Here is a 25526-nt window from a genome sequence, read left to right as displayed (position 1 = left end):
GGCGGTGGGTAGCAACGTAGGAGTAAAGATGTGGTGTGGCGGCGCCCGAGCGGCGGTGCCGGAGGAAGGAGGTGGTGCGACGGGTCCCTGTTGGCAATGCCACCTGGCTTCCCACGACAGGATAACCCACGACCCCCACTATCTCCACTTCTCAGTACATGGGTGACACATGTCGCTTGGATATCAAGGGTCAGGGGTAAAATGTTCCAAAATCTTCGGACCGAACTGTTTTCACCCCCACTATAAATATCCCCTCACCCTTTCATTGTCTCATTTAATCCACTCGATCTCATCATCATCCTGCTCGAGCTCAGACCTAGCGCCACCGTAAATTCATCGTTGCTGAAAAGGACGAACTTCGCTGCCTCAACCTCCTCGTCGTCATACTCGCACCGACCGCGAAAATACTCCCTCCACCGCCGCCATAGTTGTTTTCTCCCGCCAAGTTAGGGTGCAGGAGATCTGAACTGATGAACTTCTCCATTTCTACTCCGTGTTCGCCACGTTCTTCATAAAGGGTAATTAAAATCTAAATTTACTACCCTCTTTGATCTTCATGATTTTACAAAATCCTCAAAAGATGTTTGTTCCTCAACAGTTCATTCTGTAAACATTTTAAAAGCTCCGTTTCCCTTGATTTGTTTCTCTAAATTATGTTTTTCTTCAAAGATTCCTCAATTGTATGGATTTCCAAATCTGCACAAGTGTGGAACCTAAGTCAAGAACACTTAGTGAAGTCCTTCAAGACATCTATGGTCAAATTCCTCAATTTGATACTCTTTTGAAAAATATGTGAGAACACATATGACATATTCAAATTATTTGCACCTATATTTTGTTCATAGGTACAAATGTTTGCTAATGAATCTTTAGGTTCTCATCAACGTAACTCATTTATAGCGTTTCTTGAAGAAAAATTTCACACATCTTCAGAATCCTCAAAAGTACAAACTCCTCAAGTGAAGAAAATGGTTGAAGGGAAAAAGACCTCATAAAGAAGGAAAGAAGGAAGCAACATATACTGCCTTTGAAATCCCTAAGGAAATATACGATGAATATCACACTCTTGATGAGGAAATATATGACTAGGAAACTAAAGATAAGCGCAAAACACGCATACATATAATTGAGAGGAGATGGGAAAAGGAGTGGAAGGAATATAGATATGTAACTCCAAAATGCATGAATAAATTTGCTTTCAATCCTCCATGCCCAAGACCTCCACTTGTTGAAGGACAAGTTGGTGATCCCACTAGCATCAAAAGTGGCGAGGAATTCCCTAAGGAATGAGCCAAGCCAAGCCAAACTGAGGAAAATCGTTGCAGAATCAGTGATGAAATTCAGTTGAGACACTCCTACTACTATTGCAGCTACCTCATCTGATGCTAAGGCCTTGGCCAGTGAAAATGCACCAAAGAAGGTTGTGCAAAATAAGAAAAAATATTCAAGTGCTATTTCCTCATAGCTATTTCCTCAATCAGCTCCCTCAATGGATGCCACTTCCTCGGGTGCTTCCACAAAAGCCTCAATGCCAGTGCATCTTGCAACATGTTAGTGAATGGTTGGTTTCACAATTCCCTCACGGACTTGTGCAACTGCCTCTGCTCTCACTTCCTCAAGTGGCACTAGCCATGAAAAATAAGATGACTGCGGGATGTGGAAAAAGGCCAAGTCCTCACAAGGCAGTCTTTCAAGTTCCCTCAGAATCTGAGGATGAAGAAGGACATGATGAACTTGCTGAAATCATCAGAAATAAGCAACAAAGAGTGGCTAAGGCAAAATGCACTCAAATACCTCTTATGTTGGACCAAAGGAGTGTGCTTCACTTTATTGATATCTGGTACAGAGATCCACATACCCCAATTGATGACTCAAAATTGCCACCTAGTAGAAGTCATGTGCTAACTGCTTTTGTAGCTAAAGAGAAATGGAAATATGGAGGCCAAAAGAGCCAAAAGGGATCATAACTAGAATAAACACTTCTTGAGAAATAATGTTCTCCCACTGTCTCCTGATCAACTTATTTCTGCTCAAACCGAGATCAAAAACCTCAATGATGAATATGACAAATATCATGCTGATTGGCAGGGTGCCAAGGTCAGATTCGTCAATATGGTGACCAAAGTCATCACGAACCATAACACAAGGGTTGAAGCTCCATCGGAACCAAAGATTCCTCACGCTAGCTCCTCTGCTCAGTCTGCTAAAGAAACTGCTCGACCAGTTGAAGAAATTCTAGCCACTCAAGAAACTACTAGGGATGCTGTAGAAATTCTAGCTCATGTAGAAACTGCAAGGGAAATTTCCACTATTGCACACGAAGAAGAATCCAGGCCACCTCAAGAATCTGTGGTGCCTAAAGATATTTAACCATGGCGACTGCATCAGTCGTGCCTAAATAAATTACATCACCTTCACCCTCTGCTCCACCTGCAAAATCTTCAAAGGTGAATAAAGTCACACTTCCTTCTGCATCAGAAGCGAAGAAAAGACAGGTTGCAAAGAAGGAAGTCCTGCAAAAGAGAAAGGCATCATCCTCTGCAGAATCCTCAGATGCCAAGCGATTGAGGATTTTGCCAAGTTCCTAAACAGAACCCATTGATGCATCTCCTATATCCTCCGTACCTTCATATGTAATAGTTGCATTTGGTGAAGACTATGTCATCCGAGAAGAAGAAAACGAAGAAAATCAATCTTCTGCTTCCACGGAGCCTATGATGACCAAAGTGAGGTGGCTGTAATCATTTCATACCCTTAGGTATGATCTCCCTAGACTCGGTTCATTGTTGAAAAGGCTAGAGTTGATGAAATTGATGAGGATGTGGACATTGGCAACACTACTTCTATGATCAATGATGAATACTAGGAAGTAGCACACCCAAATTCGCCAATGACCACCCCTCCAAGTCAAATTCCTCATTCTCCTGCCCAAACAAAATAAATTCTTATAGGATACACTCCCCTCAAGTCAATTTCGGAAGAAATTCCAGTTGCATCAGCTGAAGAAATTATTCCTCTTATTACTCAATCTGGAGATCCTGTCGTTGAAGAAATTCTAGCTGCATCAGCTGAAGAAATAATTCCTCTAATTACTAAGTTTGGAGAGCGTGTTATTGAAGAACCTATTGCTCACATTCCTTAGCCAATCTTTGAAGAAACAATGGTTGAAGGAATCAACACTAAAACTAATGTTGGAGAAACTGTTGCTCAAATTACTCAATGGCGGTTGAGGAACCCGTGGCACAAAATTCTCAGTCTCTTGAAGCAACTATTTTGACCAGGGACATTGTGAGGTGTTACAAGCCAAATCTTCAACCCAAGCCCTTTCAGCCATTCAAAGCCACCAAGCGGCCCAAATTCAACAAAGAAAATTTCTATGATGAACATCATTTCTTCACAGGTGTAAATCCCTATTTCTTGGCCAGAGTTAGGCGCAAGAGGTTTTGGACTTATACCCAAGTCAATTTCTATGGTGTGGTTCTCTTAGATAAGAACAAAATCTTCCAACACCATCAAATTCCTCATGCGGATATGCAGTCCATTCCATGCTTCTCTCTAGTTCTCAATGTTCTTCATGAAGATGGGTTCCTACCATTCTGCGTTAACATCTATGATTGGAATAAAGAGCTTATTTTCCAGTTCTATGCAACTTTGCACATCTCGGGTGATGCCAATGATATTAACACATGGATACTTGATTGGACGACTGAATGTACACATTAAACTACCCCAGCAACAGAATTGCTTCGTGCAATCCCAGTCGGTATTCCACCTGAAAGAGCAAGATGCATATACAAGGAATCTGAACTTCCAAATCATCTGATGCAAGTGCTGATGAATCCTTGGTGCCAGGACAAGCTCCAAGAATCACCTTCCTACTAAAGGATTTGTTGTACGTTCCAAGAAATGTATACCGCTTATTGACCAAAACCCTCAGTCATATCAAGGGTCACAACTCTAAAGAAGAGGATGTGGTTGGAATAATGAAGAATCTCTTGTTCAACATAATTCATGGGATTCCCTAAATATTCACAATTTCTTCATGAGGACTTTGGCCAACATTTCCTTATCACTATTTGAATTGAATCCATATGGCCCCTGGATTATCAAATTCATCACAGCAAGATCCTCAATTCCTGATGAAGCGGACTTTTAGAACCACTTCATCTTTCTGCCCCCGATTGAAGTCATTTAGAAGACATTTTTTCACTGGACGGGAAGGGCAAAGTTGTTAATGATGAAGGCACTCGTGCTCTGGATGCCCAATTTTGTCAAGTTGCTTCATATTCCACAAATGATGATGCTGCTTACCAATATTCTGCAGCAAAGGCTTCAGCACAAATCCTCGAGCTTCTCACCCGCAAGTGTTGACTAATCGTGAGCTTCTTCTAACTCTTCATTAGAAATTCAATCGAAATCACAAGCGGGTAAAACGTCAATTCAATGCCATTCTTCAAAATATGATGGTCACACAGAACTTAGTGAGTAAGAACCACTATTATGCTCATGAAATCTTTGACCGCACATGGTCCATCCTATCCCATCTCAGGATTCTTCAAGAACTTGAAGAGATGGAATTCCAGCAGAACTTCGATTGGTCCTGGACACCTTCAAAGAAATTCAAGCAAGTTAAAGTTCCTCATCTTGTTAGAAGCTCATATTCTTCATAGCACTCGAGGATGAAGATGAGGACCTCGACAACATTATTGTGGGCCCAGCATCGACAAACGACCCCAACAACACTGACGCTCCTCCACCTCCTTCAAGATGATGATCTTCACGCGTGTTAGTCCTCAATTTTGTCCATGTTCATCACTTGATGACAAAGGGGAGAAATTCGAGTTACTCTTCAAACGAGTATACATATGGGCTGTTTTTGTTAAGTTCCAAGTCTCGTTCTTTTGAGGTGTTTAATTGTATGAGTTGTAAATTTAGGTCCAATGGTGATCTCACGCTTTTGAGCTGCTTTGTGCATGCTTATTCCTCAAGTTCGTGAATGCACACATGTTGAATTTTCTCAGACACCATTTTCCATCATGCATTTTCAATTTCCTCATGATATATGTCAAATGCGTGTATGGATTACAAGATATCGGGGGAGATCTCCATGATTCTAAACTACCATGTGCATTTGCAGTCCAAATAAAATTCCTCAAATATGCACATCTTCACGGGGAGTTTCTCTCTATCTTACAATCAAAATGATCAAACTCAGTACTTACACTTCAAACATTTAACCCCGTTGAAAACTTAACCTATTTGTCATCAATCACCGAGAAGGGGGATATTGTAAGTGTATCTACTGCCCCTTACTGATTTTTGTCTATTGAAGACTTATATGTTAAGGGACCAATATGTTTTCAAGTGTACACAGGCTATATAAGTCACTCGGGAATTTGAGATATCCGAAGAATGTCGACCCCTAAAATGAATATCTTCAACTGAAGACTTTGATACTTTTCTAGGGACTTTGAAAGTGAGTAAATTGGTGTATCCTTGAATATATTGATGCGAGGACTATGAAGCATGAATACTTTTGTTTTTGTAGTCTCGTTTCCTTTTTGTCGAGTCATAGAAAAACCATACTATTAAAGGGGGTTGAGGTAATAATAAGTAAAAAATTCCAAGTGATGCTCATCTCAAGGCCTACACATATCCAATCCTTGGAGTGAAGCCTTTGGAATTCTCTTACAGTTCAGTCAAATTTTTCAGTGATAGAGACGATGTTCTTCTGGTCTTTGAGGAAATTGGTCTGACTGAGGAGTTAGGATTTCGCCAGTGGAAATTGCCTACAAGTGAGGAATATGCAGTTGGGTAACGTAGCATAAATTCAAAATTTTCCTACGCTTATTCAGATCTTCCTATGGAGAGACCAGCAATGAGAGAGGGGTAAGAGCATCTTCGTACCTTTGAAGATCGCTAAGCAGAAGCGTTGCTAGAACGCGGTTGATGGAGTCGTACTCGCAGCGATTCCGATCTAGTGCCGAACAACGGCACCTCCGCGTTCAACACACGTGCAGCCCGGTGACGTCTACCGCACCTTGATCCAGCAAGGAGGAGGAAGAGGTTATAGAAGAAGACCAGCAACACGACGGCGTGGTGTTGGTGGAGAGACGAGGTATCCCGGCAGGGCTTCGCCAAGCGCCGGCAGAGAGGAGGAGGGAGAGGAGCAGGGCTGCGCCGAGAGAGAGAGATTCAACCGTGTCTCAAGCAGCCCCGAACCTCATCTATATATAGGGGGAGAGGGAGGGGGCGCAGCCCTTAGGGTTCCCACCCCTAAGGGGTGCGGCAGCCCTTAGATGGGAGAGGTGTGGCGGCCAGGGCAAGGGGGAGGGGTGGCACACCCCTTTGGTGGGCCTAAGGCCCACCTTAGTTAGGGTTCCCCCTTTCCCCTTTTTTCTGGTGCACATGGGTTGGGTGGGGGGCGCACCAGCCCAATTAGGGGCTGGTTCCCTTCCCCACTTAGCCCATCTAGCCTCCCGGGGTCGTCACCCCCCTTCGGTGGTCCCCCGGGACCACCTTCGGTGGTCCCGGTGGTCCCGGTATGTTACCGGTGATGCCCGAAACACTTCCGGTGTCAGAAACCATCCGTCCTATATATCAATCTTTACCTCCGGGCCATTCCGGAGCTCCTCGTGACGTCCAGGATCTCATCCGGGACTCCGAACAACTTTAGGTAATCTCGTATAACAATTCCCTATAACCCTAGCGTCATCGAACCTTAAGTGTGTAGACCCTACGGGTTCGGGAGACAGGCAGACATGACCGAAACACCTCTCTGGCCAATAACCATCAGCGGGGTCTGGATACCCATGGTGGCTCCCACTAGCTCCACGATGATCTCATCGGATGAACCACGATGTCAAGGATTCAATCAATCCCGTATACGATTCCCTTTGTGTGTCGGTATAGAACTTGCCCGAGATTCGATCGTCGGTATACCTATACCTTGTTCAATCTCGTTACCGGTAAGTCTCTTTACTCGTTCCGTAGCACGTCATCGTGTGACTAACTGCTTAGTCACATTGAGCTCATGATGATGTTCTACCGAGTGGGCCTAGAGATACCTCTCCATCACACGGAGTGACAAATCCCGATCTCGATTCGTGCCAACCCAACAGACACTTTCGGAGGTACCCGTAGTGCACCTTTATAGTCACCCAGTTACGTTGTGACGTTTGATACACCCAAAGCACTCCTACGGTATCCGGGAGTTGCACAATCTCACGGTCGAAGGAAAAGATACTTGACATTAGAAAAGCATTAGCATACGAACAATACGATCTAGTGCTAGGCTTAGGATTGGGTCTTGTCCACCACATCATTCTCCCAATGATGTGATCCCGTTATCAATGACATCCAATGTCCATGATCAGGAAACCATGATCATCTATTGACTAACGAGCTAGCCAACTAGAGGCTTGCTAGGGACACATTGTGATCTATTCATTCACACATGTATTACTGTTTCCTGTTAATACAATTATAGCATGAACGATAGGCGATTATCATGAACAAGGAAATATGATAATAACCATTTTATTATTGCCTCTAGGGCATATTTCCAACAGTCTCCCACTTGCACTAGAGTCAATAATCTAGTTACATTGTGATGTATCGAACGCCCATAGCATTATGGTGCTGATCATGTTTTGCTCGTGGAAGAGGTTTAGTCAACGGGCCTGCAATATTCAGATCTGTGTGTACTTTACAAATATCTATCACTCCACTCTGGACATGGTCCTGGATGGAATTGTAGCGGCGCTTGATGTGCTTCGTCTTCTGGTGAAACCTGGGCTCCTTGGCTATGGCAATGGCTCCAGTGTTATCACAGAAGAGTGTCATAGGACCCGACGCGCTTGGAACCACTCCAAGGTCGGTGATGAGCTCCTTCATCCAAATTCCTTCATGAGCCGCTTCTGAAGCAGCTATGTACTCCGCTTCACATGTAGATGCTGCCACGACTTCTTGCTTGCTGCTGCACCAGCTCACTTCCCCACCATTCAACACATATACGTATCCCGTTTGTGACTTAGAGTCATCTGGATCTGTGTCGAAGCTAGCATCAACGTAACCCTTTACGATGAGCTCTTCGTCACCTCCATAAACGAGAAACATTTCCTTAGTCCTTTTCAGGTACTTAAGGATATTCTTGACCGCTGTCCAGTGTTCCGCACCGGGATTACTTTGGTACCTCCCTACCAAGCTTATCGCAAGGTTTATATCAGGTCTGGTACACAACATGGCATACATTAGAGAGCCCACGGCTGAAGCGTAGGGGACAGAACCCACCTTCTCTCTATCTGCTGCCGTGGTCGGCGACTGAGTCTTACTCAATCTCATACCTTGCAAAACTGGCAAGAACCCTTTCTTTGAGTTTTCCATATTGAACTTCTTCAATATCTTGTCAAGGTATGTACTTTGCGAAAGACCTATGAGGCGTCTCGATCTATCTCTATAGATCTTGATGCCTAATATGTATGCAGCTTCTCCAAGGTCCTTCATTGAAAAACTCTTGTTCAAATAGGCCTTTATGCTCTCCAACATCTCTATATCATTCCCCATCAATAATATGTCATCCACATATAGAACGAGGAAAGCTACAGAGCTCCCACTCACTTTCTTGTACAGACAGGCTTCTCCGTAAACCTGTATGAACCCAAACACTTTAATCACTTCATTAAAGCAAATGTTCCAACTCCGAGATGCTTGCACCAGCCCATAGATGGAGCGCTGGAGCTTGCATACTTTGTTAGCACCCTTAGGGTCGACAAAACCTTCTGGTTGCATCATATACAACTCTTCCTTAAGGTTCCTGTTAAGGAACGCCGTTTTGACGTCCATTTTCCAGATTTCATAATCATAAAAGGCGGCAATTGCTAACATGATTCGGACTGATTTCAGCTTCGCTACGGGAGACTAAGTCTCTTCGTAGTCAACTCCTTGAATCTGTCGAAAACCCTTTGCGACAAGTCGAGCTTTGTAAACGGTTACATTACCGTTTGCATCAGTCTTCTTCTTGAAGATCCATTTATTTTCTATGGCTCGCCGGTCATCGGGCAAGTCCACCAAAGTCCATACTTTGTTCTCATACATGGATCCTATCTTGGATTTCATGGCCTCAAGCCATTTGTTGGAATCCGGGCCCGCCATCGCTTCTTCATAGTTCGAAGGTTCACCGTTGTCTAACAGCATGATTTCCATCACAGGGTTGCCGTACCACTCTGGTGCGGAGCGTACTCTTGTGGACCTTCACGGTTCAGTAGTAACTTGATCCGAAGCTTCATGATCATCATCATTAACTTCCTCTTCAGTCGGTGTAGGCACCACAGGAACAACTTCTTGTGCTGCGCTACTTTCCTGTTCGAGAGGGGGTGTGATTACCTCATCAAGTTCTACCTTCCTCCCACTTACTTCTTTCGAGAGAAACTCTTTCTCTAGAAAGGATCCGTTCTTGGCAACAAAGGTTTTACCTTCGGATCTAAGATAGAAGGTATACCCAATTGTTTCCTTAGGGTATCCTATGAATACGCATTTTTCCGCTTTGGGTTCGAGCTTTTCTGGTTGAAGTTTCTTCACATAAGCATCGCAGCCCCAAACTTTAAGAAACGACAACTTAGGTTTCTTGCCAAACCATATTTCATACGGTGTCGTCTCAACGGATTTAGACGGTGCCCTATTTAAATTGAATGCTGCAGTTTCTAATGCGTATCCCCAAAATGATAGCGGTAAGTCGGTGAGAGACATCATAGATCGTACCATATCTAATAAAGTGCGATTATGACGTTCAGACACTCCGTTGCGCTGCGGTGTGCCAGGCGGCGTCAGTTGTGAAACGATTCCACACTTCCTTAGGTGTGTGCCAAACTCGTGACTCAAATATTCTCCTCCACGATCGGATCGTAGACATTTAATTTTTCTGTCAAGTTGATTCTCAACCTCACTCTGAAATTCCTTGAACTTTTCAAACGTCTCAGATTTGTGCTTCATCAAGTAGATATACCCATACCTACTCAAATCATCGGTGAGAGTGAGAACATAACGATAACCACCCCGAGCTTCAACGTTCATTGGACCACACACATCAGTATGTATTATTTCCAATAAGTCGGTTGCTCTCTCCATTATTCTTGAGAATGGAGGCTTAGTCATCTTGCCCATGAGGCACGGTTCGCATGTGTCAAATGATTCAAAGTCAAGAGACTCTAATAGACCATCAGTATGGAGCTTCTTCATGCGTTTAACGCCGATATGACCAAGGCGGCAGTGCCACAAGTACGTGGGACTATCATTATCAACTTTGCATCTTTTGGTACTCACGCTATGAATATGTGTAACATCACGATCGAGATTCATCAAGAATAAACCATTCACCAGCGGAGCATGACCATAAAACATATCACTCATATAAATAGAACAACCATTATTCTCTGACTTAAATGAGTAGCCGTCTCGCATTAAGCAAGACCCTGATACAATGTTCATGCTTAAAGCTGGTACTAAATAACAATTATTAAGGTTTAAAACTAATCCCGACGGTAGATGTAGAGGTAGCGTGCCGACGGCGATCACATCGACCTTTGAACCATTCCCGACGCGCATCGTCACCTCGTCCTTGGCCAGTCTCCGCTTATTCCGCAGTTCCTGCTTTGAGTTGCAAATGTGAGCAACAGCACCGGTATCAAATACCCAGGAGCTACTACGAGCGCTGGTAAGGTACACATCAATAACATGTATATCACATATACCTTTAACGTTGCCGGCCTTCTTGTCCGCTAAGTATTTGGGGCAGTTCCGCTTCCAGTGACCTTTTCCCTTGCAGTAGAAGCACTCAGTCTTAGGCTTGGGTCCGTTCTTTTTCTTCTTCCCGGCATCTGGCTTACCGGGCGTGGCAACAGCTTTGCCGTCTTTCTTGAAGTTCTTCTTACCCCTGCCTTTCTTGAAACTAGTGGTCTTGTTGACCATCAACACTTGATGCTCCTTCTTGAGTTCTACTTCTGCAGACTTGAGCATCGAGTACAACTCGGGAATGGTTTTCTCCATCCCTTGCATGTTGTAGTTAAGCACAAAGCCTTTGTAGCTTGGTGGCAGAGACTGGAGGATTCTGTCAATGATAGCATCATCCGGAAGTTCGACTCCAAGTGAAGTCAGACGACCGTGTAACCCAGACATTTTGAGTATGTGCTCACTGACAGAACTATTCTCCTCCATCTTACAGCTGAAGAACTTGTCAGAGACTTCATATCTCTCGACACAGGCATGAGCTTGAAAAACTAGCTTCAGCTCTTGGAACATCTCATATGCCCCGTGCTGCTCAAAACGTCTTTGGAGCCCCGTTTCTAAACTGTATAACATGCCACACCTGACTAGAGAGTAGTCATCACTCCGCGCTTGCCAGACGTTTAGAATGTCCTGGGCTGCTGCGGGAGCGGGAGGGTCACCTAGCGGCGCATTAAGGACATAAGCCTTTTTACTTGCTTCAAGAATGAGCTTCAGGTTGCGAACCCAGTCCGCATAGTTGCTACCATCATCTTTCAGCTTGTTTTTCTCTAGGAATGCGTTGAAGTTGAGGTTGACGTTGGACATCTACAATATTTATAAAGACAACTTTTAGACTAAGTTCATGACAATTAAGTTCATTTAATCAAATTAAGTATGAACTCCCACTTAAATCGACATCCCTCTAGTCATCTAAGTGATACATGATCCATGTTGACTAACCCGTGTCCGATCATCACGTGAGACGGACTAGTCACCATGGTGAGCAAATTCATGCTGATCATATTCAATCATACGACTCATGTTCGACCTTTCGGTCTCTTGTATTCAAGGTCATGTCTGTACAAGCTAAGCTCGTCGAGTCAACCTAGGTGTTTCGCGTGTGTAAATCTGGCTTACACCCGTTGTATGCGAACGTTAGATTCTATCACACCCGATCATCACGTGGTGGTTCGAGACAACGAACCTTCGCAACGGTGCACACTTAGGGGAATACGTTCTCGAAACTTTAAGAGGGATCATCTTATTATGCTACCGTCGTTTTAAGCAATAAGATGTAAAACATGATAAACATCACAATGCAATCATATAGTGACATGATATGGCCATTATCATCTTTGCTCTTTCGATCTCCATCTTCAGGCATCGCATGATCATCATTGTCACCGGTGTGACACCATGATCTCCATCATCATGATCTCCATCATCGTGTCTCCGTGAAGTCGTCACGCCAACTACTACTATCACTACTACTATGGCTAACCGTTAGCAATGAAGTAAAATAGTAAGCACATGGCGTTGCATCTCATACAATAAATTAAGACAACTCCTATGGCTCCTGCCGGTTGTCATACTCATCGACATGCAAGTCGTGAAACCTATTACAATAACATGATCATCTCATACATCATACATGCAACATCACAACTTTGGCCATATCACATCACATGTCAAACCCTGCAAAAACAAGTTAGACGTCCTATAATTGTTGTTGCAAGTTTTACGTGGCTGATTTGGGTTTCTAGCAAGAACGCCTTCTTACCTACGTGACAGCCACAATGATGATATGCCAAAGCTATTTACCCTTCATAAGGACCCTTTTCATCAAATCCAATCCGACTAGAGTAGGAGAGACAGACACCCGCTAGCCACCTTTATGCACGATGTGCATGTCTGTCGGTGGAACCAGTCTCACGTAAGCGTACGTGTAAGGTCGGTCCGGGCCGCTTCATCCCACAATACCGCCGGAAAAGAATAAGACTAGTAACGGTAAGCAAATTGACAAACCATCGCCCACAACTTTTGTGTTCTACTCATGCATAGAATCTACGCATAGAAAACCTGGCTCTGATACCACTGTTGGGTAACGTAGCATAAATTCAAAATTTTCCTACGCTTATTCAGATCTTCCTATGGAGAGACCAGCAACGAGAGAGGGGTAAGAGCATCTTCGTACGTTTGAAGATCGCTAAGCAGAAGCGTTGCTAGAAGGCGGTTGATGGAGTCGTACTCGCAGCGATTCCGATCTAGTGCCGAACAACGGCACCTCCGCGTTCAACACACGTGCAGCCCGGTGACGTCTCCCGCACCTTGATCCAGCAAGGAGGAGGAAGAGGTTAGAGAAGAAGACCAGCAACACGACAGCGTGGTGTTGGTGGAGAGACGAGGTCTCCCGGCAGGGCTTCACCAAGCGCCGGCAGAGAGGAGGAGGGAGAGGAGCAGGGCTGCGCCGAGAGAGAGAGATTCAACCGTGTCTCAAACAGCCCCGAACCTCATCTATATATAGGGGGAGAGGGAGGGGGCGCAGCCCTTAGGTTTCCCACCCCTAAGGGGTGCGGCAGCCCTTAGATGGGAGAGGGGTGGCGGCCAGGGCAAGTGGGAGGGGTGGCGCACCCCTCTGGTGGGCCTAAGGCCCACCTTAGTTAGGGTTCCCCCTTTCCCCTTTTTTCTGGTGCACATGGGCTGGGTGGGGGCGCACCAGCCCACTTAGGGGCTGGTTCCCTTCCCCACTTAGCCCATCTAGCCTCCCGGGGTCGTCACCCCCCTTCGGTGGTCCCCCGGGACCACCTCCGGTGGTCCCGGTGGTCCCGGTATGTTACCGGTGATGCCCGAAACACTTCCGGTGTCCGAAACCATCCGTCCTATATATCAATCTTTACCTCCGGACCATTCTGGAGCTCCTCGTGACGTCCGGGATCTCATCCGGGACTCCGAAAAACTTTCGGTAATCTCGTATAACAATTCCCTTTAACCCTAGCGTCATCGAACCTTAAGTGTGTAGACCCTACGGGGTCGGGAGACAGGCAGACATGACCGAGACACCTCTCTGGCCAATAACCATCAGCGGGGTCTGGATACCCATGGTGGCTCCCACTAGCTCCACGATGATCTCATTGGATGAACCACGATGTCAAGGATTCAATCAATCCCGTATATGATTCCCTTTGTCTGTCGGTATAGAACTTGCCCGAGATTCGATCGTCGGTATACCTATACCTTGTTCAATCTCGTTACCGGTAAGTCTCTTTACTCGTTCCGTAGCACGTCATCGTGTGACTAACTCCTTAGTCACATTGAGCTCATGATGATGTTCTACCGAGTGGGACTAGAGATACCTCTCCGTCACACGGAGTGACAAATCCCGATCTCGATTCGTGCCAACCCAACAGACACTTTCGGAGGTACCCGTAGTGCACCTTTATAGTCACCCAGTTACGTTGTGACGTTTGATACACCCAAAGCACTCCTACGGTATCCGGGAGTTGCACAATCTCACGGTCGAAGGAAAATATACTTGACATTAGAAAAGCATTAGCATACGAACAATACGATCTAGTGCTAGGCTTAGGATTGGGTCTTGTCCACCACATCATTCTCCCAATGATGTGATCCCGTTATCAATGACATCTAATGTCCATGATCAGGAAACCATGGTAATCTATTGACTAACGAGCTAGCCAACAAGAGGCTTGCTAGGGACACATTGTGATCTATTCATTCACACATGTATTACTGTTTCCTGTTAATACAATTATAGCATGAACGATAGACGATTATCATGAACAAGGAAATATGATAATAACCATTTTATTATTGCCTCTAGGGCATATTTCCAACATATGCTAGCCCTCAGGACTTTGAGAGTTTGAATTCCGACTGTTGCCGTGTTTAGCGCCAGCTGTCCCAAAACCTCTTATCCACATGACAATCATATCATTGGGGGCATTTATGTATTATCATGTCGAGTTGCACCCTCGCTACAAATAGCCGCCACCCATAACCACTAGTTGGTTGGCTACTCCGAGAGAGAACTTGACAAGTGTCATTTGAGAGCAACACATCCCCTGAGGACTTTGAGAGAAAATCAACTGTGAGGACGAACCCAAAACACAAAACCCAAAATTGATTGAGCATCACTGAAGAGACTGTTCCTATGTGGAACTGACGCTTGTTACCTTTGAAGATTGTGCATCTTCCAGACGGTTAGGCGTCATGGTCTAGAGCATCCAAGAGGAAATTGTGGATTGTCGGGTGATTGAGTTTGTGAGGGTTTGGAAGTCTACCCTGAAGACTTACCACGAGTGTTGGGCAAGGTCTGTGTGATCTTAGCTCAAGGTGAATACGGTAAGGATTGTGTGAACCTTGGTTTAAATACCAATCCGCTCCAAACTAGACGTACAACTGTCACATCAGTTGAAAATGGTTCATCAAACCATTGTCTTCACCGTGCTCCTGGTTCAATTTCCTCAACCCTTTGATTTCCCCGAGCACTTGTTGATGAAATTGGTCGTTATCGTTTGAAGACTTTGACTAAAGACTCAATAAATTTCCTCATATCAAGTTCTTCAGTCACCTTGTTCTTCACCTGCTTATACTGTTTTCATGCTACTCGTGCTCGGTTTATGTTTTGTTTCATCATGACGAGTATGCTAGTGCTATGTTATGCTTACACCTAAGTACTAATTCCTCTAAAAGTAGTTCCACTACAGGAATCTAAGACTTTGCTGTCTGCCATGGCTGACGGCAAAGGGAGAACCTCGGACGGCAAAGCCTTTGTCGTCCGTCAGCGGACAGCGAACTAGACGGTAAAGAATTATCCGGTGAAGAGGTTCTTTGTTGTCTGCTTTTAGAAGGCGTACGACAAAGAATCTTTACCATGGAGGGGCAGACGACAAACAAAATGGGACGACATATCCACAAGGCGCTCCGTTAAGTGCTAACGGTAGCCTGCTGGGCCCACCTGTCCTTTGTTGTGTGCCCTCCCCCCTTTACCGTCAGCCATGTCTGAGGCCAACGGCAAAGGGGCCACCCCCTCTCTCCCTCCACCTTTGTCGTCTGCCCTACTCCCCTTAGCGAACTGCTAAGGATCCGTTCCTCAAAGCACTAGTGACAGGACCAGTCACGCCGGCAAGCTTCTGGAAGATGCAAAAGGCGTATCATACAAGGAGAAAGATCAGACGCAAGGGAAACAACATTTCATTCATTTTTTGAAACAAACTCAGACATATTACATGAGTGATTTTTTATACTCTAACCTATTGTACTGTCATTTGGCGAGGGGCGTGGTCGCCGGACAGAAGTTCAAGAAGACAAAAACTGGCAACGCCCTCGGCGCAACCAGTGCCGGCCAATCCTGCACCAACATTGCATAGTGGAGAACGGGGCCTGAAGGGACGACGGGAACGGAAACCAGGCGATCTCGCGGGGTGCGGATGTGTCGGTTCTTCCAGCTCGACGGTCCGGGCTCGGGAGGAGGAGGACCGCGGACTGACGGTGACAGTTCGATCGACGGTTAGTCCAAGGACAGATTCTCGTACCCAGGCTCAGCCTACTGAGGATCTGACCCGTACTCACCGTCGCTACCATCCGACCCGTCCTCGTCGCTCTCACGCAAGGAAGGGATGTTAGTCCCGCTCGAGCTTTCTTTGCAGCAGCCGAGGCGTGCACCCAAGCTCTCGTATATCTTGGCGGAGAGCAGGTTGTTCGCCATCATCTTGAAGTGAAGAATGTGCCCATCCCAAAGGTTATGGGCACGGGTGAAGCTCTTCCACGCACTGCCGAGGAACAGGAGCCGAGGCCCCGGCTGCTCCACGGTCACCGGGACCGCACCATTACCGCAGTCGTGCACCTGAAGCGGCAACATCAGGGGCATCTCTTTGCTCATCACCTTGGCAAAGACGGTGGGGAGTTGAAGTTGGGTCTGGATGCGGCCTTGCAGTCTGACAAGAAACTCCAACGAAGTCCTTTCGACGTGAGTCCCCGCTGGGACAAGCCTAGGAGGAGACGGGGGTGCTGGAGTAGCACTCTGCCTCCCCCGGCCACCGCCTCCGCAACGACCGCGGCTCCTCGCCCCTCCGCCACCATGGGCGCTCGTGCCGCCCTCCGCAGTTGTTCCCCCTGAAGATGTGACATGATCCGAGTGGGATCCCCTTGCCTCCCTGGCAGCTTATGGTGGCCTCCCTCGTCCCATAGCCATGGTTGGGGGCAAGCGCCACCCGGAACCAGAAAGATTCCACATATGCAAGCTGGGGGGTGGACGATTCAGGAGTTGGTGGATGAGCAAAACCCCCTCGCAAAGTCCATAATTTATAGGGCGAGGCGCAGGGGGCTAGTTCCCCTCACTCTAGAAACTGTCGCCCCTCTCGCCCAATCACCCATGATCACGGGCGAACAGGGAACCGCCCTGCAGCACCAATGCATGGGAGGCGGGCCCTGCCACGACTGTGGCCTTTATGGCCACGAACGCCACTTGCCTGACTATTACTGCGCATGCTTCACGCATGGCAGTAATGCGTCAGGAGGTGGGGAAGCTACTGTGCGCACACTTCTCCACCTCGCGCGCTAGATGCGCGACGTGGGGAAGGGCCATCTACAACGGCTCCGAAGCTACAGAGTCCCCTGCTAAGAAAGCCCGTGCACTTCTTTGGGCATGCTGCAACGCCTCGTGCGCATGCGTGGCCCAGGCCCGTGGGCTCCTATCGGTACACTAGAAACTGGGGTCTCTCATGTCCCAGAATTGTGCACGGGCATCGGTAACGCCCCTTTGACAGCTGTGCGCCGGGAAGATCAGCAGGAAGGCAATCCAAGACCCATCAAAGACACGCCCTTCCCTCTCTAGGGGTGTGGAGCACAAAGGCTCTAGACACAAGGCCCCAGCAAGCCCGCTTCGCCGGGATGATTCCCAAGGCCCCGGCAAGCCCGCTTCGCTGGGAAGACTACCTAGAGAATAGCAGGCCCCCAGCAAGTCTCCCTTGACGGGAAGGCCCGCACGGACTAACGAAGCCCCCGGCAAGCCCTCCTTGTCGTGAAAGCATTCGAGCCCCCGGCAAGCCTTCCTTGCTGGGAAGATGACCAAGTCATCCGACAGGGACTCCAGGTCAGCAAGCCCATATTCGCCCGCCAGGTGTCTGATACGTCTCCATCATATCTACTTTTCCAAACTCTTTTGCCCTTGTTTTGGACTCTAATTTGCATGATTCGAATGGAACTAACCCGGACTGACGCTGTTTTCAGCAGAATTGTCATGGTGTTGTTTTTGTGCAAAATTAAAGTTCTCGGAACGTCCTGAAAATTTACGGAGAATATTTCTGGAAAATATGAAAAATACCTACGCAAAGATCCACCGGAGGGAACGGGCCAGTGGGCCACAAGCCCTTTAGCCGCGCCCCCCTGGTCGCAGCTACCAAGCTTGTGGGGCCCGCGTGGCTCTCAGCCCCCATCCAGTCGGAGACTAGCATTCGGAGGATACCAAGCTAACCGACTAGCTACACTCGGTACATCGTAACCTCTCTGGAGGGAAATGGCCGTACGTTTCCGGGTGCATTTATTAGCATTTAGAGCATACGTTACATGTAACGTACGCATTCAATCCCCACTACTCCACCCCTATACCGGAACCGTTGTGGAGGGCAGCGCACTCTATATAAGCCGCCCTGAGGGGTTAGAAACTCATTGTATTCCCTATTCCACTCGACAACAAAGCTCCCTGAGCACTGAGACGTAGGGTTATTACCTCCACCGCAGAGGGGCCCGAACTCATACATCCTCGCCGTAGCTGGGACTCTGCCCATCCTTTTCGTACCCTACACATCTACTGTCAGGCTTATACCCACGACAGTTGGCGTCCACCATGGGGCAGGCGTCTAAGTGACCTCCGGCGAGTTTGCGACTACTTCCTTTCGTTATGTCGTCCGGTGGAGATTCGAGCATGGATCACCAGATCTTCTTCGGCGCTCTTCCTTCATCGTCGACGATTCGGCGTGGCTTCGGGATGCGCCCCTCGACGTCGAGGCGCTTCCCCGTCGCGGGGCTACGCACTTCCGTGCCGGCGCCCGCGGCATTCTTCTTCTCCAGCAGTCGGCTCTGGTGTCGACCTACACCGCCGTCACGCGCCGCGTCAAGCGATCCCGCCGTCCTCGGCTCCAGCTTTGGGTGCAACACGCCCAGGCACGCCAGAACGCATCTTCACAAGTGGCGGTTCTAGAGTCAGTTGTGGTTGCCCCGCTGTCCCAGCGCTCGGGCTCGGTTCCGACTGAGTTTCCTTCCGAGTACGCGGGTCACGGGCCTGCAGCAGAAATACACATGGCCAATTCCCATGAAGATCCCCGTCAGGCTGGCCGGAACGAGCACGAGAACAGTGAAGCGTCCGGCGCGCGTCATCCACATCGCCGTTCTGCTAATCGGCACACTCGGCGGGGCAACGTGGAGTTGTTCCGCACACCCCTCCTCAACTTGGCTGCAGCTGCCAAGATAGCCGATTCCCTCCAGCCGACTGATTCAGAGGCTGGTAGAGGGATCGAGCAGATCTAAGCCCTGTTACACACGGCGCAGCAGCAGAATTCGGCGATCTCCCAGTCGCACAACAGGATCTATAATAGTTCTGTTCATGCGAATACGCATCGGTCGGTTCACAGCCCAGGTTCCCATCAGCGGCACACAGGAGGCAGCCGTTCCATAAATCACGAAGATCACCGCCGCTCACGCACCCCTCCGCGGGGTGGGCCCTACGGGCCCCGACATCATGATGATCGGCGTTCAGTTGGTGACACTTACGACCCAAGGCCCGACGCAAGAGGGCATATCGCCCAGCGGAGGGTCGACAGGGGTCGGGCCCACCGCGATGGTCACGATATCGACCGTCCGAGTGGAAGCAGGGCCACCGTTTCTGGTCCCGAGTGTTTCAGTCGAGCCATCCGTTCGGCTGACATCCCTCCCAAATTCCGATTGGCGACGGGAATTAGCAAGTTCACAGGAGAGTCCAAGCCAGAAACGTGGCTGGATGACTACCGAGTGGCAGTCCAGATCGGAGGAGGGGACGACCATGTCGCCATGATGCACCTACCTCTGATGCTCGATGGCTCGGCGCGAGCGTGGCTGAACCAGTTGGCCCCCTCAAGCATCTACAGTTGGGCAGATCTGGCCCAAGTGTTCATCAGGACCTTCGAAGGGACGTGCAAGCGCCCTGCTGGCCTTGTGGAGCTCCAGCACTGCGTCCAGAAGCAAAATGAGCCCCTGCGTGACTTCATCCAGCGCTGGACAACTCTCTATCACACGGTGGAGAACGTCACCGAGCATCAAGTAGTCTGCGCCTTCAAGGCAGGCGTGCGGTACAGGGATCTGTACCTGAAGTTTGGCCGAACAGGCGACATCTCCATGAGCAAGATGATGGAGATAGCAACACACTATGCAAATGGTGAAGAAGAGGACCGCATCCGAAGCGGCAAGCACAAAACAGTCGGTGATGGCGATGGGGGCAACACTCGGAAGCAGAAGCAGAAAGCTCCGACCGCTCCGCAAGCAGAAGCTGCGGCCGTAACCAATGCCAAGTTCAAGGGCAAAGGGAATGCTCAGTTCACCCCCAAGAAGAAGCAGTTCAATAACCCCATCCTGGACCAGCCATGTCCGGTTCATACGAAGATGGATGAAGAAGGCAACCCCATATATGCGAAGCATACCACTCTAAAGTGATGCCTCCTGATCCAGGGGTTCAGCGAAGGGCAACCGAGTGAGAAGGACCATGAACAGGATCAGGAGGATAAGGAGGATCCGTTCCCCCAAGTCCATGCAACCCTGATGATCTTTGCTGACGTCGAGAGCAAGAGCCAACTGAAGCTGGTGAACAGAGAGGTGAACATGGCCACCCCTACCAACCCTAAGTTCCTCAAATGGTCTCAGACTGCAATCACCTTCGACCAGTCGAATCATCCGGCACATGTACCCACCCCGGGAAGACAGGCCCTGGTCGTCGACCCGGTGGTAGAAGGAGTCCGACTGCGCAAAGTCCTCATGGATGGCGGCAGCGGCTTGAACATCATGTATGCCGACACCCTCAAGGGGATGGGCATCCCGATGTCCAAACTCAGCGAGAGCAGCATGCAGTTCCATGGAGTCGTCCCTGGACGGAAGGACAAATCACTCGGCCAGATCGCGTTGGACGTCGTTTTCGGCTCCGACAAGAACTTCCGCAAGGAAAAGGTGACGTTCGAAGTGGTTGACTTCCAGAGCGCTTATCACGCAATTCTGGCTCGCCCAGCGTATGCGCACTTCATGGCCCGTCCATGTTACGTATACCTGAAGCTGAAGATGCCAGGCCCGAAGGGTGTGATCACCATCATAGGCAATCGGCAGCGGGCTGAAGAGTGTCTGCAACAGGGATCAAGAATCACCGACCAGCAGATGGCCGTCCTCGAGCTGGACGAGTACAAGAAAACAGTCGACCCCGCCGACCTGATGCGCTCGAAGAAGCTAGCTTCAGAGTCTGCATTTCAGTCGGCGGGAGAGAAGAAGAAGGTTAGCATCCACCCGACGGACGCCACTGCTGCCCCGACGAACATCTCCACCACCCTCGATCCTAAATAGGAAGCCGAGCTCACCCAATTCCTCCGTGAGAACTGGGACATCTTCACATGGAAACCCTCCGACATGCCAGGTGTACCCAGGGAGTTGGTTGAGCACCGAATGCACGTGGATTCCACGGCTCGGCCTGTCCGAGAGCGCCTGCGCCGGTCCGCCGCGCCAAAGAGGAAGGCAATCGGGGAAGAGGTGGCCGAGCTGCTGGCAGCCAACTTCATTCGCGAGGTTCACCACTCCGAGTGGCTCGCCAATGTTGTCATGGTGCCCAAGAAGGACAAGTCACTCCGAATGTGCATCGACTTCAAGCATCTCAATAAGGTCTGCCCGAAAGACCATTTTCCGCTCCCCCGCATAGATCAAATTGTCGATTCGACTGCGGGTTGCGAGCGTCTGTCATTTCTTGATGCCTACTCGGGCTATCATCAGATCCGTCTGTATGGTCCCGATGAGTTAAAAACAGCCTTCATCACCCCTTCGGGTGCTTCTGTTGGAATTATGCCCTAGAGGCAATAATAAATGTATAGTTATTATTATAATTCCTGTATCAAGATAATAGTTTATTATCCATGCTATAATTGTATTGAATGAAGACTCATTTACATGTGTGGATACATAGACAAAACACCGTCCCTAGCATGCCTCTAGTTGGCTAGCCAGTTGATCGATGATAGTCAGTGTCTTCTGATTATGAACAAGGTGTTGTTGCTTGATAACTGGATCACGTCATTGGGAGAATCACGTGATGGACTAGACCCAAACTAATAGACGTAGCATGTTGATCGTGTCATTTTGTTGCTACTGTTTTCTGTGTGTCAAGTATTTATTCCTATGACCATGAGATCATATAACTCACTGACACCGGAGGAATGCTTTTTGTGTATCAAACGTCGCAACGTAACTGGGTGACTATAAATATGCTCTACAGGTATCTCCGAAGGTGTTAGTTGAGTTAGTATGGATCAAGACTGGGATTTGTCACTCCGTGTGACGGAGAGGTATCTCGGGGCCCACTCGGTAATACAACATCACACACAAGCCTTGCAAGCAATGTAACTTAGTGTAAGTTGCGGGATCTTGTATTACGGAACGAGTAAAGAGACTTGCCGGTAAACGAGATTGAAATAGGTATGCGGATACTGACGATCGAATCTCGGGCAAGTAACATACCGAAGGACAAAGGGAATGATATACGGGATTATACGAATCCTTGGCACTGAGGTTCAAACGATAAGATCTTCGTAGAATATGTAGGATCCAATATGGGCATCCAGGTCCCGTTATTGGATATTGACCGAGGAGTCTCTCGGGCCATGTCTACATAGTTCTCGAACCCGCAGGGTCTGCACACTTAAGGTTCGACGTTGTTTTATGCGTATTTGAGTTATATGGTTGGTTACCGAATGTTGTTCGGAGTCCCGGATGAGATCATGGACATCACGAGGGTTTCCGAAATGGTCCGGAAACGAAGATTGATATATAGGATGACCTCATTTGATTACCGGAAGGTTTTCGGAGTTACCGGGAATGTACCGGGAATGACGAATGGGTTCCGGGAGTTCACCGGAGGGGGGCAACCCACTCCGGGGAAGCCCATAGGCTTTTGGGGGACACACCAGCCCTTAGTGGGCTGGTGGGACAGCCCCAAGGTAGCCTATGCGCCAAGATAAGAAAATCAAAGGAAAAGAAAAAAAAAGAGGGAAGAAGTGGGAAGGGAGGGGGACTCCTCCCACCAAACCAAGTCCAACTCGGTTTGGGGGGGGAGTCCTCCCCCCCTTGGCTCGGCCGACCCCTTGGGAGTCCCTTGGACCCCAAGGCAAGGTCCCCCTCCCTCCTCCTATATATATGGGGCTTTTAGGGCAGATTTGAGACGACTTTCTCACGGCTGCCCGACCACATACCTCCATAGTTTTTCCTCTAGATCGTGTTTCTGCGGAGCTCGGGCGGAGCCCTGCTGAGACAAGATCATCACCAACCTCCGGAGCACCGTCACGCTGCCGGAGAACTCTTCTACCTCTCCGTCTCTCTTGCTGGATCAAGAAGGCCGAGATCATCGTCGAGATGTACGTGTGCTGAACGCGGAGGTGCCGTCCGTTCGGTACTAGATCGTGGGACTGATCGCGGGATTGTTCGCGGGGCGGATCGAGGGACGTGAGGATGTTCCACTACATCAACCGCGTTCTCTAACGCTTCTGCTGTACGATCTACAAGGGTACGTAGATCACTCATCCCCTCTCGTAGATGGACATCACCATGATAGGTCTTCGTGCGCGTAGGAAAAAATTTGTTTCCCATGCGACGTTCCCCAACAGCTTCTGCTACATCACTATGCTGTTCGGTCTGAAGAATGCAGGAGCTACCTTTATGCGCATGATCGAAAAATGTCTCCTCGATCAGATCGGTCGGAATGTGGAGGCGTATATGGATGATATCATAGTCAAGTCACGCAAAGGTTCCGACCTGCTGACTGACTTGGCAGAAACATTCGCCAACCTTCGTAGGTACGATATCAAGCTCAACCCCGCCAAATGTTCATTCGGCGTTCCCAGCGGAAAGTTACTTGGTTTCTTCGTTTCCGAACGAGGGATCGATGTCAACCCCGAAAAGATCGGGACCATCGTCTGAATGGAGAGGCCGGTCAGAATACACAATGTTCAACGGCTCACAGGTTGCCTAGCGGCTTTGAGCAGGTTCATCAGTCAACTCGGCGAAAAAGCACTTCCTCTGTACCGACTCATGAAGAAATCAGATACTTTCGAGTGGACAGATGAAGCCCAAGTCGCATTCGACGACCTCAAAGTCCTACTTTCCACCCAGCCGGTTCTTACTGCTCCGCTCAGTAAAGAGCCCCTTCTTCTGTATATCGCGGCTACAAATCAAGTCGTCAGTACTGTTCTTACAGTCGAACGAGAAGAAGAAAGCAAAGCATACAAAGTTCAGCGGCCAGTGTACTACATCTCCGAAGTCCAGACTCCTTCCAAGCAGAGGTATCCCCACTATCAAAAACTTATCTACGGGATTTACATGACTGCAAAGAAGGTGGCCCATTATTTCCAAGACCACTCGGTGTGTGTCGTTTCTGATGCTCCATTGTCGGAAATTCTCCACAACCGAGATGCGTCAGGCCGAGCGGCGAAGTGGGCGATGAAGATGATGTACTGCGATATCAAGTTCGAGGCCAAGAAAGCTATTAAGCCTCAAGCTCTGGCTGACTTCATAGCAGAATGGGTAGAACAACAGCAACCGACCCACATCTGCTCAGCCCATTGGACAATGTTCTTCGATGGGTCCAAGATGTTGAATGGCTTCGGCGCTGGCGTTGTGATCATATCACCAAAGGGCGACAAGATCAAGTACGTGCTACAGATACACTTTGATTCCTCCAACAACGAGGCAGAGTATGAAGCTCTCCTCTACGGGTTGCGTATGGCCATCTCACTCGGCGTCCGTCGCCTGATGGTCTACGACGATTCGGATTTGGTGGTCAATCAAGTGATGAAAGAGTCGGACATCAGAAACCCCACCATGACTACATACTGCAATGCAGTGAGGAAGCTTGAGAAGAAGTTTGAAGGTCTAGAACTTCACCATGTTCCAAGACTGAAGAACCAAGCAGCTGATGAGTTAGCAAAACTCGGATCCACTCGGAGACCAGTCCCGAGTGACGTCTGCCTCGAGCACCTCCACCTCCCCTCAGTCAAAGAAGATCCTTTCACAGAGGAGCCGGTACAACCAAAGAGTTCTACGGATCCGACTGAAGTCGATGTTCCTGCTGTGATTGATCTGGTCATGGAGATTCTTGTCGTCATCCCCGATTGGACTGTGCCGATCGTTGCATATATTCTGAGGCAAGAACTACCAGAAGACGAAGTCCATGCCAGGCAGATAGTCCGCAGGTCGAAGTCATTCACTGTCATTGATGGCCAATTGTATAAAGAAAGTATCTCAGGCGTTCTTCAACGATGCATCTCCCTAGAGGAGGGGCAGCTGATTCTGGAGGATATTCACTCGGGGACCTGCGGTCATCATGCTTCTTCGAGAGCAATCGTCGCCAAGGCATTCAGGGCTGGTTTCTTCTGGCTGCAGGCTAACGAGATGGCTAAAGATATGGTTGACCGATGTGAGGGCTGCCAGTTCTACTCCAACAAGTCCCACAAGCCGACGTCTGCATTGAAGAC

The sequence above is a fragment of the Hordeum vulgare genome, chromosome 4H (assembly GCF_904849725.1).
Source record: "Hordeum vulgare subsp. vulgare chromosome 4H, MorexV3_pseudomolecules_assembly, whole genome shotgun sequence".
Classification (NCBI taxonomy): domain Eukaryota; kingdom Viridiplantae; phylum Streptophyta; class Magnoliopsida; order Poales; family Poaceae; genus Hordeum; species Hordeum vulgare.
Note: the sequence above shows the minus strand (reverse complement) of the source record.